Source organism: Crinia signifera, chromosome 1 (genome assembly GCF_055691185.1).
Source record: "Crinia signifera chromosome 1, ASM5569118v1, whole genome shotgun sequence".
Lineage (NCBI taxonomy): Eukaryota > Metazoa > Chordata > Amphibia > Anura > Myobatrachidae > Crinia > Crinia signifera.
In genome coordinates this window covers 263,086,514-263,104,833 of record NC_139217.1, presented here as the reverse complement: position 1 = coordinate 263,104,833, position 18,320 = coordinate 263,086,514, and the positions used below count along the sequence as shown (strand labels likewise).

The 18,320-nt window shown below is 44.3% G+C and overlaps 1 long non-coding RNA gene across 1 annotated transcript in view; it reads left to right on the top strand.

Annotated features, from left to right (window-relative positions):
* LOC146028209 (uncharacterized) overlaps window positions 1–9,963 on the top strand; it is a 41,663-nt gene extending 31,700 nt beyond the window's left edge. The window contains exon 2 of the long non-coding RNA XR_014455197.1: window positions 9,610–9,963. This is a non-coding gene — a long non-coding RNA (uncharacterized LOC146028209). The remainder of the gene's footprint in view (window positions 1–9,609) is intronic.
* Window positions 9,964–18,320: the final 8,357 nt, after the last annotated feature.

Here is an 18,320-nt window from a genome sequence, read left to right as displayed (position 1 = left end):
TGTAGTAGTGGTCGTCGAAAACGAAGAAGTTCAGATGGAGAACAAAACTCAGGAGTTCCAGAAGAAAGTTGTGGAATGGAGTTATTCCTTGCATAGTGAGGAAATATCTGGTAGCTCCGATCCCTAAATCATGTTTGATACAATTGTAGAGCGACTCAACATCGAGGGATACCAATAGGTGATCATCCTCGAGTTGTATGTCGTGTATCTTTTTTAGCACATCAGTGGTGTCTTTAGTATATGATGGCAGACTTGTTACATGATGGCGTAGGTGGATGTCGATGAAAGTACAGGCGTTTTCAATAAGGGATCCATTGCCGGAGACGATGGGTCTCCCTGGTGGTTCAGTTAAAGACTTGTGGACCTTAGGAAGAAGGTAGAAAGTTGCAACTCTAGGATTCGGGGTTTGGAGGTATTGGAACTCTAATTTGGTGATGGTGCCATCCGCAAGGGCTCTTCCTATTATGCGGTCATATTCAGTTTGAAAATTTAAGGAGGGATCAAACAGGGTCTTATGGTAACATGACTTGTCATTGAGTTGTCTGTGTACCTCCTTAAGGTATAAGGGAGTTGGCCAGAGAACAATATTGCCCCCCTTATCCAAGGGTTTAATGACAATGTCGTCCCAGCTCCGGATTTCCTTAAGGGCTAGGGATTCTTGTCTAGTCAGATTGCCTCCAGTGTGAGAGTATTTGGCTTTCCGATGGAGTTCATCAAAGTCCCTGGCCACCAGGTTTGTAAAGACTTTCACTTCCGGGCAAATAGCCTCTGTGGGAAAGAAAGTTGATCTTTTTTTGCAGATTGTTCTCCCTAGATGTTCCGGTCCTGGGTCCTGCAATTTTTCCAAGCCTTGAATTGCTTGGAGTTGCATCGCATGAAATTTGGTAAGTAGAAGTTTGCGGCTAAAAAGATGAAGACTAGTTTCCCATTTAAATCTGTCAAATTTATTAGTAGGGGAGAAGGATAGGCCTTTCTGAAGAACTGTACATTGGTCGGGTGTAAGAATATGGTCTGATAGATTAATGATTTGTAAACCAGTTTCTACTGTCCTCACATTGGTCTGTTCCTTTGCGACTGTCGACTGGCCTGCCGTGGCTTCCATGTCGACCAATCTCTTCTTCTGTTTCTTGATGCTCCTTCTTGTCTTCCTCTTCCTCTCCCTTGTCTGGGGCCATTGCCCCTTCCAAAGTCTAAAAAATTGTCCCGATTATAGGAATTTGAGCCGTCACTGTTGTCATCAGTACTTGAGTACTCAGACTCGGAGAACGTAGTGGTCCCTCTCTGGTCTCTCTTGGGTTGACCTCGATATGATTGGGGTGGTCTAGTCCAGTTGAAGATCTTGCCAGAACTAAAATCTCGAACGTCCCGTTGGAATTTGGTCTTTTTCCTCTCGACTATCACAGCCTCATATGCTTCCAAATCTTTTTTTATTTTGTCAAAGTTGTTTTGAAAGTCGTTATTTTGCTCCCACTTTTCGAGTTTTTTGCCCAAGGTCTCAATGTTTTGTGAGCATTCCTCTAATATGAGGTGATTATGCTTGATGAGTATTGAGATAAGTTCTTGTAAGCATTTAAGGAGGCTAGTCTCCCATTCTTTCTTAAGGTTCTCAGTATGTAACTCGAAAGATGGAAATGTCTTGGGTCGGAGTCCTCTGGGAGTGACTTTGTGTTTCTGATAATTTTCCAGGCTGGAGAGATCCCAGTTTGACCTGATTTGTCTCTGTAGAGTTTTTTTCAGATTGTGAAGTTCGTCGTCCCAACCCAGATCAGTTGGTATATTGGAGGAATGGGTGGAGAAAATGTTATTAAAATCCTTGGTTTTGTGTTTGTAAGTCAGTTCATTGCGGAGGTTCAAAGTAGACATGCCAATAGGGGTAAAAGGATGTTTAGGAGTTTGAAGTTGTCACACAAAAATGCCAGTTGGGGCCCTAGGTCGAGGAAAGTGAAGAATAAATTCAGGAAACTAAAGCGTTTCCTTTTGGGCTGTGCTCGATCCGGAAACTGAGAAATACCTCAGTAAAATAACTGTTTCGAAGAGTTGGGGTGGATCGTCACAAGCAAAGAAAATAACAATGAAATATAAATTGTAAAGGATTGTTAACAATTGATAGGAATACCAACATACAACCAGTATGACTTTTGTTGTCAGTGGTGCTAGGTTGGTGGTGCTCCCAAAAGTTTAGCAGTAAAGCTGATTAAAAGTGGGGTGTCCAAAGAAGGACAAAGGAAGAACAAAACTAGGTTTTTGGGGCACTCTTTTTAGGTAAATAGGTGTAAAGTAGTAAGATGATTGGAATTAATAAATAACTTTTATTAGGGTTCACTTCAAATATGTTGGCGTCAAAAATAAAACATTTCAAGTAAATACAATTTACAATGGTGCATCACAGTATATGTATATAATACAATAGAAAGTCACATCGACTAGGCGAGAATGTTTTACACAGAGGGGACCACCCCCTGTTGAGTTGAGGAAATGTTCAACCCGTGAAAATTCCCATCAGTGGGGTAGAGGTGATAAGGAAGTTCACAGTAATAACGGATATGTGCTAGCGGTCTAATAGTCAGTAGACTAAACCAGGAAAGAGTGAGGACAGAAAAATAGTCATTGGTGTTGCGCCTGGTATTCGAGGTGTCCCGCTGTTCATACGACACCAGATCTTCCCTATCAGTCGCCCGATTAAATACTGATCTGGCCAATCACTGTTTAGCTGCTGAGATCGGACGAGATCAGGCGGCCCAGTGGTGTATGGTCGTATACTTAATTGGATTGATATAGCAACACAGGACTGACATTTGGGACCATAAATTGCTTCTGCTTTCCAGAGACACAGGGTGACCACAGCCTGATACGCAAGGTATTGCAGGACGGGTCAGATCTGCCTAGGGATGAGAGAGCAACGATATATGAGAGTACAGCACACTGAATTTATTGCAGTAACCAGACCCTTCTACTACCCTCCATCATATAAAATAAATTGGATGGAGGTTGAGAGTAATAATCTGGTTGTACTCAATTCAATAAAAAGAGATAGAGAAAGATAAAAATTGGTATGTGCCCCCTATCCGATTGGTCTTACTGGTGAAAATGAAAGATTGACATTTAACACCAGATTTGATCCGGGGGTTGTGTGGTACAGTTCTGTGGGGTATGTGTCACAGAGGGAGAATAATGATGATTTTAAGTCCCTAGGTGATCACATTAAGTGGAAAAAGGGGTACAGAACCACCAACCGAGATTAAACAGTCATGTAAGTTGTTGTAGATACAAGCAATATTATTTGCAGAAACAGGCAAGCTTAATGGTAAATAATATGCAGAGTATGTTGGGCCACAGATATGTGGCTATGCAGATCCGATAAACATGGTAACTGATTTAAGACTGATATGCACGTACACAAAGTGACAATCACTGGATGTACGTTTGATATGCACACACATAGAATGACAATCACTCGATGTATTAGACTGAGATTGCACAATACGGTCAAAAGGGCAAGCACAAACAGACTGACACTCTCACGATGTACTAGGTTCTGATAAGGCAGTCTGGTCAGAATGGCATGTGCGAGAAAAACAACCTAGCAATGAGATTTAAACAGTGCCTGTGTGGATCATCCCAATTGGATGTCTAATCGGTTGTGGTTCACAGCATCAAAAAGGCAATGGTAATCTCATGATATATTTGACTCTGATACGGCAATCAGGTCAAAGTGATATGTGCAGAAAAAGCAACCTAGCAATGCATTTAGACGGTGCCTGTGTGGTTCACAGCGACAAATATTAATACTCATGCAGTAGGTAAAAATCCATTACACAGAGATATACACAGTCACAAATGGCAAAGGTCAATCTCACAATATTTTTGACTTTGATACGGCAATCTGGTCAGAGTGATACAGTATGTGCTTGTGATGTGTCTGACATCGCAGCCTAGGATATGCACAGATCTAAAAACATCAAAGACGTTTGGAAACATTGGGTTTATATACTTCTCTGAATTACTTGACATTTATGATATTATATGGTATTACCAGCCATAGTATTTATCTGCATTTACTTAAAAGAAAATTACAATCCTGATGCAGTAAAATGGCTCGGAATATGAGATGAATTGTGCTTAAGGAGATGTAAGAGTTCTTTAATGCTTGTAATGACTGAATTGATTTTTGAAACATTACAGGCTATTAAGATGAATAAAAATGCTTGCTTGCCAATTTTCACACCGATTTTGACAAATTCATTTGGCACTCAAAGGGTTAATAGCACCTCTATACTTTCTTATTATTTATTATTATTTATTAACAGTTTCTTATATAGCGCATACAAATTCCGCAGCGCTTTACAGAGCATAGTTATGAGCAAACACAAAACAAATTACATTACAAGACAGTTTAGAAAAAGTACATGGTTAATACGGATAGTTGCATCAGGGGACAGGACACTGAAGCAATTATCAGGGTGGCAGTGGTTTATATATTCTAAGAAAGGCACATGAGGAGAGAGGGCCCTGCCCGTGAGAGCTTACATTCTAAAGGGGAGGGTTAGACAGACAGGGGTAACACAGAAGGGGGAGAGGTGAGCATAAACAGGTTGGGATAAGAGATGGTCAGGTTTTATGCAGGAGGGTCGGAAGAGGTCAGCTTAGTGTTTGATATTTTAAGTCTAAAATAGCGCTGGGTCCAGGGCCGGCGCCACCACTAGGCAAGTCTAGGCATTTGCCTAGGGCGCCGGCCACTGGAGGGCGGCATTTCGCCCCCCAGCCACGGGGTACCTGTTGTGCCGTCTGGGGAGGAAGGGGTGTCTATTCCGGGATCTGACAGGAGCCTGCGCGGGTACCTGTCCTGCGACGCTTTGTGTATAAACCTGGCGGCGGCGGGGGTCCCTGCAGTGAATAATAAATAACTAGCACTATGCGGCGGCGCAGGAAGCGCTTCTATTTTGAAAACACTGGCCGCACGCTGATTCAGCCAATCAGCGTGCGGCCAGTGTTTTCAAAACAGATGCGCTTCCCGCCCGACCGCCGGATAGAGCTAGTTATTTATTATTCACTGCAGGGACCCCCGCCGCCGCCAGGTTTATACACAAAGCGTCGCAGGACAGGTACCCGCGCAGGCTCCTGTCAGATCCCGGAATAGACACCCCTTCCTCCCCAGAAGGCGCAACAGGTACCCCCCACACACACACACACACACCATGGCACTGGGGCGCCCCCACCCCGACTCGCCTGGGGCGCTCCGGTGCCTTGCACCGGCCCTGGCTGGGTCATCCAAGAGTAGATAGCAGAGAGACAGTTGGAGATATGAGTTAGGATGGAAGGAGAGCGATCAGGAAATGAGGGGTAGATTTTAGTATTTTCGGCATAGTGGAAGTCGAGTGAACAAATAAGTTCACCCAGAGAGGACATGTAGAGATAGAGAAGAGGGCCAAGAATAAATAAATCAGGGACACCTACTCTCAATGGAACAGCAAGAGAGGTAAAGTCATTAGAGGTACAGCTGGGCATTTTCAAAACTGACAAAGCAAGTACAAGCATAAAGAGTGATATTCAAAAAGTTTACGCAGATGGAGAAATGGTGATATCACAGCTGAATAGGCAGTTTAAGCAGCCAGGAGTAGTATGATGTGAGAATGAAGTGAGCTCACTCAAAGCAGTCTCTTGGTTTTCTGGGTTGCTGGTGTCTTTCTGAGTCACTTTGATACGAAGATGTTAAGTTGGTTGGCAGTTTCTGTCCAGTTTAAGTCCAAGCTTTAATCTATGTAACTGTTTTCGCCCTACTTAAAAATCTTCCTACTTTAAAATATGACAAACTAAAAATAGTCAGCCAGGCTGAGGTCAGCCTTGTGTTCACAATATATACTAAAAGCTGTTTCTAAGTTAATTGATTGAGACCCCACCCAGCCAGAGCCCCTCTTCCACTAGCAATAAAACTAAGATAACAAATGGTAAGAGGTTACATACCATCCCAGCCACTAATAAATTCTAACTCACTTTCAAATCTTATAAAAATATTTGCACAATTACCTAGATATAGAATATAGCAGTATGCAAGCAGCTACTTCAATACTGGTGTAACAGATGATATGAGTTACCTAGATATAGAATATAGCAATATGCAAGCAGCTAATTCAATACTGGTGTAACAGATAATATGAGTTACCTAGATATAGAATATAGCAGTATGCAAGCAGCTACTTCAATACTGGTGTAACAGATGATATGAGTTACCTATATATAAAATATAGCAGTATGCAAGCAGCTACTTTAATACTGGTATAACAGATGATATGAGTTACCTAGATATAGAATATAGCAGTATGCAAGCAGCTACTTCAATACTGGTGTAACAGATGATATGAGTTACTTTAAAATATGACAAACTAAAAATAGTCAGCTTGCAATAGTCAGCCAGGCTGAGACTTTCTTGATGCAAAGTCTTCTTTTATGTATTTTCTTTTACAGTCCGCTATATGGTTATTGCACATAAACAAAAGTGAGATTCAGTATGTTGAATCGAAAAAAAAAATTGGTCGGCTTAGTACTGTAGATATAGATAGCATAATTAAATTGATTGCTTTTGTTGATTTATTCCCCATGTTGCTATTGTCTTGTATTTCTAAAGGACTCCCTATGCCAGTGGTTCCCAAACTGTGTGCCGTGGCTCCCTGGGGTGCCTCGGGACACTTGCAGGGGTGCCACGGGTTGGTGGACCAGGACCAACTCAAATTATTTATGGTCAATTATTTATGGACAAAACCAGTGCTGGTGGCTGCCAATCATAAAATGTGTGCCCTTTACCACATAACTGAACCTAAGAAGCACATTTAAACACAATCTACTTAATTTTATATTTATTTTATTGGGCCTAGGGGTGCCGTGGATACCCCGTGGATACTCTAGGGTGCCGCGATTTGAAAAAGATTGGGAACCCCTGCCCTATGCATACCTCCTCTGTGTCTCTAACGAATGTGAATAACATAGATACTTGTTTGTAGATGTGCAGGTTTTTTTTATTGTATTCATTTATTGTTATATAACACACCTTAATCTATTTAAAGTGTTATCTCTATCTGTATTCCTCCTGTACAATCCGACTTCTTGTTTATAGTTACTTTTGTGTGGCTCCGCGTGAAAGAACCAATATTGTTACAAGAAACAGACTTGCGGTGCACATATTGTAAACAATATTTGTCTGGGATGTGCTGATCTTTTCTCCTTGTGGTGATGGAATTACAGTATTCACTTTCAGATTGCATAGACCACAGGTTCTCAAACATTTCTGTGCCATGACACACTGAAGACTGACATACATATACATGCCAACACATTTTAAACATACAAATAAATGTAAATGACCTCACTGTATCCAAAGCACTCACTCCCAGCAGTTCTTTACATTCCATACACCCCCCTTTTCACTAAATACAGCTCTCCTGTGTGGCATTCTTTTCTACTTCTCATTCCTCTTTGGGTGGTGCCCTAAGAGACATAGCTGGTGGGCAGTGATGGGGGGTGGAATCAGGCTATTTGCACCATTAGGCACCACTCCTAATGGGGAACATGTCGTGATTGGCCAAAATATTCATAGATGCCACAACATCATGATTAGCATATACTTGCGTAAGCCCTGCCCCTTTCATGGTGGATGTGGAGGCTCATTAATCACCTTTAAATTCTACCAAATGCACTAGGAATTGGGAAGAATGCGGGAGGGATGCCCACTTTTCCGCCAAAGGGGATCCAAAAATCGTGTGTCTGCAAAAACTGGGAGGGCAATTATGCTGTGGGGTCTACCCTCACCTGACAATTCCTGGGTTTCTGATGCAGATGCTCAGTTCCTTATAATTGTAGTTAAGCAGGAGACCATGCAGTTTCCATTGAAGATGGAAAAAAGCAGAAAACCTTGCTTTTTTTTCATTGGCCAAAGCAGGTCCTGTGACCTGGGTGTGTGTGGGAACGCACCCCCCAGCATGTCCTGTAGCATGGGGGAATGTGGAAAAAAACACTGTAATCCCTTTCCTCTGCTTCTGGTGTGCTTGTCTGTTTTTATTATTCTGTCCCCTTAAGCCCTGTAAATTTGGGGTGTCCTGTACTCCGTGCTGAGCATTGGGCTTAAGCACAATCACTCAGCATAATAATACATTTTACAATTCTAACTAGACAGCATTAGTGACCTACATACAGTATACTACAGACAGCACTAGTGATCACTATACAATACAGACAGCAAAAGTGACCAACATATACTACAGGCAGCATTAGTGATTACCATACAATACAGACAGCATAAGTGACCAACATATACTACAGGCAGCTCTAGTGATCACCATACAATACATGCAGCACTAGTGAAGACATACTACAGATAGCCTTAGTGACCTACATATACTACAGGCAGCACTAGTGTCTGCCATATACTACAGACAGCATCATACTCCTAACTACTAATCTCATGGCACTAATAAACTCAAACAGGCATCAGAATAAATTCAATGTATAAAAATGTCCTGAAACCTTGAATTTAGCTTAGAGTTTCTGCATTAAAGGGATCTATATAAACTAAACTAGGTCCCCATTTTTAAACAAGTTGTATCACTTTTTATTTTTATTAAAATGAGCTGCTGCTATATATCAATACATATATTTATATACATATATATATATATATATATATATATATATATATATATATATACACACATATATATATATATATACACATACATACATATACACACACACACACACACACATATACATACACAGTTTTACTGCTTAAGGACAGCTGCCATACAGGCACAGTAGATAACACTCAAAGGAAAACACTACTAAAAAAAAGAAATCCCAGTTATATAAAGAATAATAAGTACAATAAGTATGTATGGTCCTTTATAACAGGTTATAATATAAACTATATAAAAACGGCAAAATCTTTCATAAACACTGGGACATAAAAGACCCAATACTGGGAAAAGTTATACCTGATAGACCTCCCTTTATCTATAAGGCACAGAATTTAAAATCAGTTTAAGTCAAAAGTACATTATTTCCAAAGCAAATGGAAGGTAATATTAGAACAAAAGGATTCCATAAGAACATAACATCAATAAGTAATGTGAGAAACGTCATATATATGATTGAATGCAGCTGCAGTCTCATATATGTAGGACGCCCGTTAAGACCCCTAAAGGTGCAACTAAGCGAGCGCATTAGAAACCTCAGAAAGGGCCTTGAGACACATGCACTCTCTAACCACTATAAAACACACCACCATTGTACAACATCATCTATTAAATAGTTTGATCAGATTAAATAAAAGACAGAGAGACCCAATCTCAATTATGTTCAAAAACGAAATGCAATTAATACTACAGGGAGACCTATATTCTGATTTTGAACTCAAATGGTTTCTCTAGGATAATGGTTTTTTTTTTGTAGACAATAACCCTATTCTTTTGCTGTATGTTGGTTTCACTATTGCTCTTTTCATTCTCTTTTTAAATTCCATTCTCAATGTCCTATTTTTCATTTGGTCTAGTGTTTCTTTATTTTAAGGTAATTACACCAGTCACTATGGCAACCCTACTATACAATTTTTTGTATTAACAGAACCACAGGGATGTCCACAATGGTCACATGACCAGATCACGTGAGCCATATGACCGACTTTGAAAACCAACAAGCAGCACCATATGAATTTCTTTATTTTGGCTACGGATACCAGAAGGACCGTGAGCACAAGCTTGAACGTGGGCACGAGTCCATATTTTATGTATTGGGCATCCGGAATGACCATGTGACCATCGGGAGATCCAGTCACATGACTTGGAGGGCCAATAGTGTGTCCGGCCAAACCTCCATAACACTGTACATGTGTTTTTATTTAGGACAATTTGTAGAAATCACTGTGCTTGATGATTGCCACCTAAAAGCATTGTAAAATCTAAGGAATTCATACAATAATGTGTTTTGTGGTTACTTGGTTTACTGTACGTGTGATGTGGAAAGGGTCTTGAATACAAGGATATCTACTTCTTCATAGTAGATTCACTGTTTTTTGGGGTATATCCCACTGGTATCTTTCTGCTTTTTTTCATACTTTTTTTTGTGCTGTTATTTAGCACTGCCAAGGGCTAATATCCTGGCAGAGATGCTGTGGTACACAATGTACTGCCGCAGCTCTTTCTTTGCCCATCCCTCCTTTTCGCCACACCTTTCTTCCCACCCTCTTCGTTCTACTGAAGTGTGATGACTGATCTCATCACCCATCATGTGTACTGATGATGTTGACAGCACAACTGCTCTCACATTTGAACTCTCCTTCCCTAGCTAAGATCCTGCTCCTCTCTTCCAGTTTCTAGCTGGTTGCTGCCCAGGGTGCAGAAGATGGTCCAATTCCACCAGTTGCGATACCCTTACACCAGCTGCACCGCCGCTAGTTCCGCATCTAAGCATAGGGTTGCTCTAAGGTACCATGGTGCATCCAATGTGCACACAATGGGCCTGATTCAGGTTGGCTCACTAGGCAGCATACATTTGCTGCCTAGCAAGCCCAATAACAGCAGTGGTCATCTATATGCCCAACATGGTGCCCGAGTCATTAGCAAGTCCGCAGTGTATGATATGGCCGCTGTGCATGTAACTGTACACCTCTGAATGCTGCTAACAGTTACTCCCACCTCAGATTAAGACCCGTAATATAAACTTTTTATCAATGCATTTCTGGATTTAAATGATAACACTATAATTATTTTGTTGCTGTTCAGTCACAATAATGGATTTCTTTATTTAAGCTGCCCCTGAGGTTATAAAACCTAAGCAATAATGAGAAAGTATTTGAAAAGAAAAAAACATTTGAAATAGTTTCCAAGAATGAAATAGAATCTCATGCAGTTGACTTGTTGTACTTAATTGTCCAGAATAAAGAACTAGTAAGATCCTGCAGAATTCATTAGATTAGTCTATTAGAAGCACTCAATGTGATTTCTGTTTAGGCATTGAATAACATACGGCACTGTTAAAATAACAAAGAAATGGAAAAGTTATGTACTGAAAAAAACTGATCGGCTATTGATTCTTTCCTGTGAGTCATTGTTCAGTCGCTCTTCCTTTCATGAGTAACATATCCTTTATGGTTTACTTCTTATTCACTCTTCATGCACATTCTCTAAGCACAGTACAGTTCATTGATGTATCTATAATGGGTGCAGTGTGTGCGGTGTACACGGGCCCCTGAGACACAGGGGGGCTCCAAAATACACACCACACTGCACCAGATTAAGCCTTTAGGGGGCCCAGGGCACTTTAGACAGTGGTGTCCCCTTGCACTTGTTATTACAGGCTGCAAACTGCGTGGGAGAATGTTACACTGTCAAAACAGAGAGTAAAGGCAGTATAAACAGGCCATACCTGTGGGAGATAGGAGTCAGTGGTGTAACTAAAGAGGGTGCAGGGGATGCAGTTGCTATGGGCCCCGGCAGTTTGGGGGGCCCCAAGGCAACCCACTGCACCCTCTATAGATGTTAGTCCAGCATTTGACTTATTAGATGGAGGACGGCGGTAGTAGTTGAAGCTGCTATGTTTTCAGACTCCGGAAGCTAGGAGCGGAGCTGACAGTGCGCGGCTGCCTGAGTGTACTACAAGTATAATCAATGCGCGCATGTTGGCTGTACACCGCTGCGCACTGGTGTCAGCGCCGCTGCTAGCTTCCGGACTCAGAATCTGACTGTGAAAATGAAGCCTCTGAGTGTGAATATACATCACCGGCGATCTGGGATGCTTTCTCCCTCCCCGGACGTTGGAGACCAGAGCCGCACTGTCCTCACCCCCCCCCCTATGCCGGAGATCAGAGATGCTCTGTTCCACTGCCTCCACGGACTTCAAAGATCTAAGCCGCTCTGTCATCCCCCTAGACGGCGATGCTAGAGATCAGAGATGATATGTTACCCCCTAGACACTAGGGATCATAAACGCTCTGTTCCCCGCCTCCACTGATGACAAAGATCAGAGCCGCTCTGCCACCCCCGCTGGACGCCGGAGATCTAAGCTGCCCTCTCCCTCACCAAGTAGACCCGGCACCTTCTTCCTCCAGGAGCTGCACCATGAGGAGGAGTGGTGCTTGGCCCGTTTTGCTCTCCCACCAGACGGACATCGTGCTTTGCAGTTCATGCTAGATCCCCATTCTGGATTCCCTTGCCATTTCACCCTGGGCCTGGGTCCACAGGCGACACCCTCACTGACACCCTGCAGATCATTACCCCACATATTGGTAAGTGCCTGGTGAGCCCTGCACCAACCTACCCCCCCCGTGTGTGACCGCCCTGTATTTGTGAAACCTTATCACCACCCTACCCTCTTCCTCTGTGTGTGTGACTCCCTCAAACCCCAATCATCTCTGGTATATGCCCCCCTGTAACCCCTATCCCAATGTGTGTGACACCTTGAGCCCCTTACCACCATAATCCCTGGTATGTGACCCCGCAACCCCTGTGTGTGACCCCCCTCACCCAGTGTCAGAGCCCCTGTACCCCCTATCCCTGTTTGTGTGACCCCCCTGTAGCACACTACTCTTGTGCGTGTGTATATAAAACCCTGTCCCCCTACATCCTCCCGCTGTGTATGTGTATTTTGACACCCTGTACTTGCCAAACATCCCCCTCCCATGTATGACATTGTGTACCCTCCTAACCCTGTGTGAATAGTTGTGTGACACCTTTTATCCCCACACTACCCCTGTACAAGGGGGCCCTTCTTAAAATTTTGCTATGGGGCCCAGTGAGTACTTGTTACGCCCCTGATAGGAGTCCTCTAAAGTGGCTAAGTGGCTCAATATCATTGTGTCTACCATCGATGAAAAAGTTTCCATCTTTCTATTAGTAAAACTCACTAATTCCAAAGGAACTGTCCAGATGGGATGCAGTTACAATCCCGGCGGTCGGGATCCCGGCGTTCAGAATCCCGACGCCGGAATCCCGACCGCCGAAATGCCGACCGCCGAAATGCCGACACATTCTCCCTCCGTGGGTGTCCACGACACCCCTGGAGGGAGAATAAATTAGTGTGTCGAGCGTAGCGAGGCACCGGGCCCGCTGCGTGGCGAGCGCAGCGAGCCCGCAAGGGGGGGCGATCCACGTCCCCCCCCCTTGTCGGCATTTCGGCTGTGGGGATTCTGGCGTCGGGATTCAATACTGAATCCGTCCAGATAAGCCATTCGAAATATTTTATGATCCCTCTTCTTTTAATAATTATCTAACACCATTCAAGGGTCTTCTTTCTAAGAATAAATCACTCTTGTAGGATTAACAATATGGATCGCACAGGACCTCTCTTATAATAATAGGAAATGCGGTACTTGTGGAGTATCACGGCTCCCATCGTATGGCATCGTATGCCATATGTAGTGGCATACGATGCGATGCGATTTTTACCAATTTTTACAGATTTTTGAGCATTTTTGCAAAAAAATCGTATGCAATCGCATCGGATGCCATACGATGGCATCCGATGCGATGCGATGGCACCCGATTTTGCACTGAAATGCATCAAAATGCATTGAAATTTGTATTAAAGTTGTGAAATGCCCCCAAATGCCATTTTTCATAGTGCACCACCCCCACTATCAACGTCAACCCGAAGCGTGGCGAGCGCAGCGAGCCCGCGAGGGGTGGCGGTACGCGTCCTATGACCTTTTCATACCCCCACTATCCACGTCGGCGTGGAGTTGAGAATAGAAAGTGTGGCGAGTGCAGCGAGCCACCGAGCCCGAAGCGTGGCGAGCCCCGCGAGGGGACGCGGATACCTGTGAAGCCCGCTAGGGGACGCGTATAGCTGTGAAGGTATCCGCGTCCCCTCGCGGGGCTCGCCACGCTTCGGGCTCGGTGCTCTCGCCACACTTTCTATTCTCAACTCCATGCCGACGTGGATAGTGGGGGTATGAAAAGGTCGTAGGACGCGCACCGCCGCCCCTCGCGGGTTCGCTGCGCTCGCCACGCTTCGGGTTTACGTTGATAGTGGGGGTGGTGCACTATGAAAAATGGCATTTGGGGGCATTTCACAAGTTTAATACACATTTCAATGCATTTTGATGCATTTCAGTGCAAAATCGGGTGCGATCGCATTTTTTAGCATACGATCAGCATACGATGAAGGTCGTGGGAGCCGTGATACTCCACAAGTACCGGAAATCCTATATCAACCGGAAGATTATACCTGTTATTCCTCTGATGAAGTCTTTTTAAAGACGAAAAGCATTGGCCATCAGTACTGGTTCACAAAAAAAGATTGGCAAAGATTTATATAACACAATCCTGATGGGGTCTCGTGTGGAGACGAAACGCGTCAGGCTTATGTGTACATCAACTGTATAAGAAAAATCCTCTGACGAAAAAAAGAGTATGAAATTTGTTTTTATGCTTACATTTTAAATAAATGTTTTATATTTGAAAATCTTGTCTATGGATATAAGAATTTGAAGAATTGGGAAAGACAATAGTAAACACTACTGCAATATAGGGCGCTATATAACACTTTTGTGGTGGTATATATATATATATATATATATATATATATATACATACACATACATACATACATACATACATACATACATACATACATACATACATACATACATACACAGAGAGAGAGAGACAGACAGACAGAGAAAGGGATTCCCGGCACTCCCTTTAGTTGTGTTAAGAACTTCGGTGCCATACGATCCGGATAAGGATGATAATACAAAGAAGTGGGTTGGCACTCCTAAGATTTTTCATGTCTGCACGGCGGCAGGGGTAAATAAAGTTGAGGACACAAGCGTTTGTAGGTCAACGTTTTGGGCCCCTGGCCCTTTATCAAGACATCAGCCTATGCTGACACCTTTTTGCTTCACAAGCCCCGGAGTGACGGCTGTTATTTGGAGGTCATATTGGTGGAGAAATTGCCACATGGGAAGGCACCCGGGCACATCTTATTACTACAAGCGGGGAGTGCCGGACACATAGGTTCTATATCTATCTATCTATATTTATTTATTTCTGAAAAGGAAAGAGGGAGCAGGATGTGCTAATGGATATGATCACAACCACTTAATACATAAAAATTTATTAAATCACAGTTTTAAAGGCCCTTAAGGCAACAATAAACATCAAGGTCATTCACTTCATAGAACAAATGTATAATCTCATTGAGGTAGAGACTTCCAAAGTCGAACAGGGGGACCCCTAGAAGATTAGGGGTCCCCTGTAAATTGACAACCAGCATTGGGCTCAAACAGTCAGCAGGCTAATGCCACAGATGGGGAAAACTTTTTAGGTACTTGTGACCTAGAACGGCACAGACGATTTTGATCCTAGGCATCGCAAGGAAAAAAAATAGCGTCGGTCGCATCGCATGCGGCCAAAAAACCGCATGCGATGCGACCGACGCGATTACCGCGATTTACATAGGGAACAATGTTATATAGCCCAATTGACCCGATTTTACATAGGGAACAATGTTAAATGGCCCACTGACCCCAAATAGCCACCCTGAAGTGTGAAATGGCCCCCCCAATTGTTAACACCACCCCACGATCAACGTCAACCCGAAGCGTGGGGAGCGGCGGCGGTACGCGTCCTCCGACCTTTTCATACCCCCACTATCCACGTCGGTGTGGAGTTGAGAATAGAAAGTGTGGCGAGCGCAGCAAGCCACCGAGCCCGAAGCGTGGCGAGCGCAGCGAGCCCCTCGAGGGGACGCGGATACCTTCACAGGTATCCGCGTCCCCTCGCGGGCTTCACAGGTATCCGCGTCCGCTCGCCACGCTTCGGGCTCGGTGCGCTCGCCACACTTTCTATTCTCAACTCCACGCCGACGTGGATAGTGGGGGTATGAAAATGTCGGAGGACGCGTACCGCTGCGCTCGCCACGCTTCGAGTTGACGTTGATCATGGGGTAGCGTTAACAATTGGGGGGGCCATTTCACACTTCAGGGTGGCTATTTGGGGTCTGTGGGCCCTTTAACATTGTTCCCTATGTAAAATCGGGTCAATTGGGCCATTTAACATTGTTCCCTATGTAAATCGCGGTAATCGCGTTGGTCGCATCGCATGCGTTTTTTTGCCGCATGCGATGCGACCGACGCGATTTACCTTTTACCATTCATTTCTATGTGAAATCGCGGGCATCGCATTGGTCGCATCGCATGCCATTATAATGGCATGCGATGTACATGCGATGCCCGCGATGGGCGCCGTTCTAGGTAACAAGTACCACTTTTTATATAACTCCCCTGGCCAAAGCATTACCTCTGACTAGTCAGCCTGGGCCGGAACCCTGGGGGAGTGGGGAGCCCCCCAATAAAGGTGTCTAAAGCCCCTGTGTGGTGGGCAACGGCTGATAGCCATAATGTGTAAAAATTATATTCAGAAACTGTTGGGTTAAGCTTTGGAACTACAAGTCCCAGAAAGCCTACCCAGCATGCAATAAAACTTTAATTCATACTACATTCACACATACATACTTACCTATAGGTTCCACCTTGAGGTACCTGTGGAAATAAATTATACTCACCATCCAATCCGGGGTAGATCGCATCCTCTTCACTCCATGTAGGTATCCAGGGGTTAAAAAAAAAACTGACATCCCAACACCATAATAAACTGGAGGAGCCCCAATTGTGTTTACACTTGGGGCTCCTCCCCCGAACTGGGGAATTTGCTGGTGATGTCACACACTGGGTCCTCCCCCAGCCAAGAAGCAGCGGACTCCGGGGGAGATCCACAGCTGATTTGCTCTTTGCGGCACCATAGAAGACCATGTTAAACGATGACACATTTTGTCTCTTAGCAACAGAGACTTTTTAAGATACCATCTTGAAAATGTCTCTGTTGCTAGTAGACAAAACGCATTGATGCCCCCTGGTTTCCGGTCAATCTGATCAACCTTAGTAGCAACAGCGACAGATTTTGCACTTGTGCCTGGGACCAAGTTCAACGCCAAAGCCGTCCCCGGTTATTGACAGAGAGTCCAACATTACTGCCGCAGTGTACGCTGGTGCTACACACTGCCCTTCACTGCAGGTTTCCATAAACTACTAAATACAGCCCGGACGGGTAGACAGAAGAAATGGCACCAGATGCCGCAACACCGTGTCACCCTGTATCTTGTAACTGGCGGTCAGTGCTGTTCCTATCTTGGCACACATACGGATCTGAAGACATGTGAGCACATACAACAAGCCTTGACTGCAAATGCTGTGGGATAAGCTGGTACGTTTATTAGTCAACTTGAATGTTTTATTTTAATATGTGTTTCTAATATCTGTTTTCATGAATATTTTTTTGCTTTCTATATAAATATAAAATGTCAAGTCCTGCGTCATTATTGTTAGCATGGACCCCCCAGTGAGACTGTGATAATTTAAGTGTAATCATTAACGCTATGACAAACCCTTTTATTTTTATACTTTTGTCTCTTACAAGCTGGCTGCTTTGTAAAAGATAAAGTTACTTGTGTATTAGTAGGGCGCCCGGCTATGCTATGCTGACAACGTACCTTAGGCTACGTTGTCAGCATAGCCTAGCCGGGCCTGCTAATATGTGTGTAGTGCATTATACTTACCTAACGTCCTAATGTTCCCGGTGCCAGCGTTGCCCTCCTCCATGACACCCTGGCGACAGCTTTCCCCTCCTCCGGCAGCCTCCTCCAAGACACCCCGGTGGCAGCGTTCCCCTCCTCCGCCAGTCACTCCCCGGCGCCAGCAATGTACGTAATTCAGCGTACTGCCGCTGGGGGAGCAACACATGGTTTCCCTGCTCCCCCAGCAGCACTACGCTAATTGCTTACATTGCTGCCATGGGGTGTCATGGAGGAGGCTGCCGGAGGAGGGGAATGCTGCCACCGGGGTGTCATGGAGGAGGGGAACTCTGCCGCCGCGGTGTCATGGAGGAGGCTCCCGGAGGAGGGGAACGCTGCTGCCGGGGTGTCATGGAGGAGGGGAACGCTGGTGCCGGGGACATCAATGCAGGGATTGTGATGGACGTTGGGTAAGTATAATGCACTACACACACACACACTATCAACACATATTTCACCCACTAACACAATCATATCCCCACTATCCACATCATACCCCCAGTATCCACGTGGGCGTGGAGTTAATTATATAAAGTGTAGCGAGCGCAGCGAGCCACTAAGCCCAAAGTGTGGTGATCGCAGCGAGCCCCGTGAGGGGGCGCAAATCCATGTCCCCTCGCGGGGCACGCTGCGCACGCCACGCGCTGCGCTAGCCACACTTTATAAAATGAACTCCATGCATTAGCAAAATTATGAGTCTAACAGGA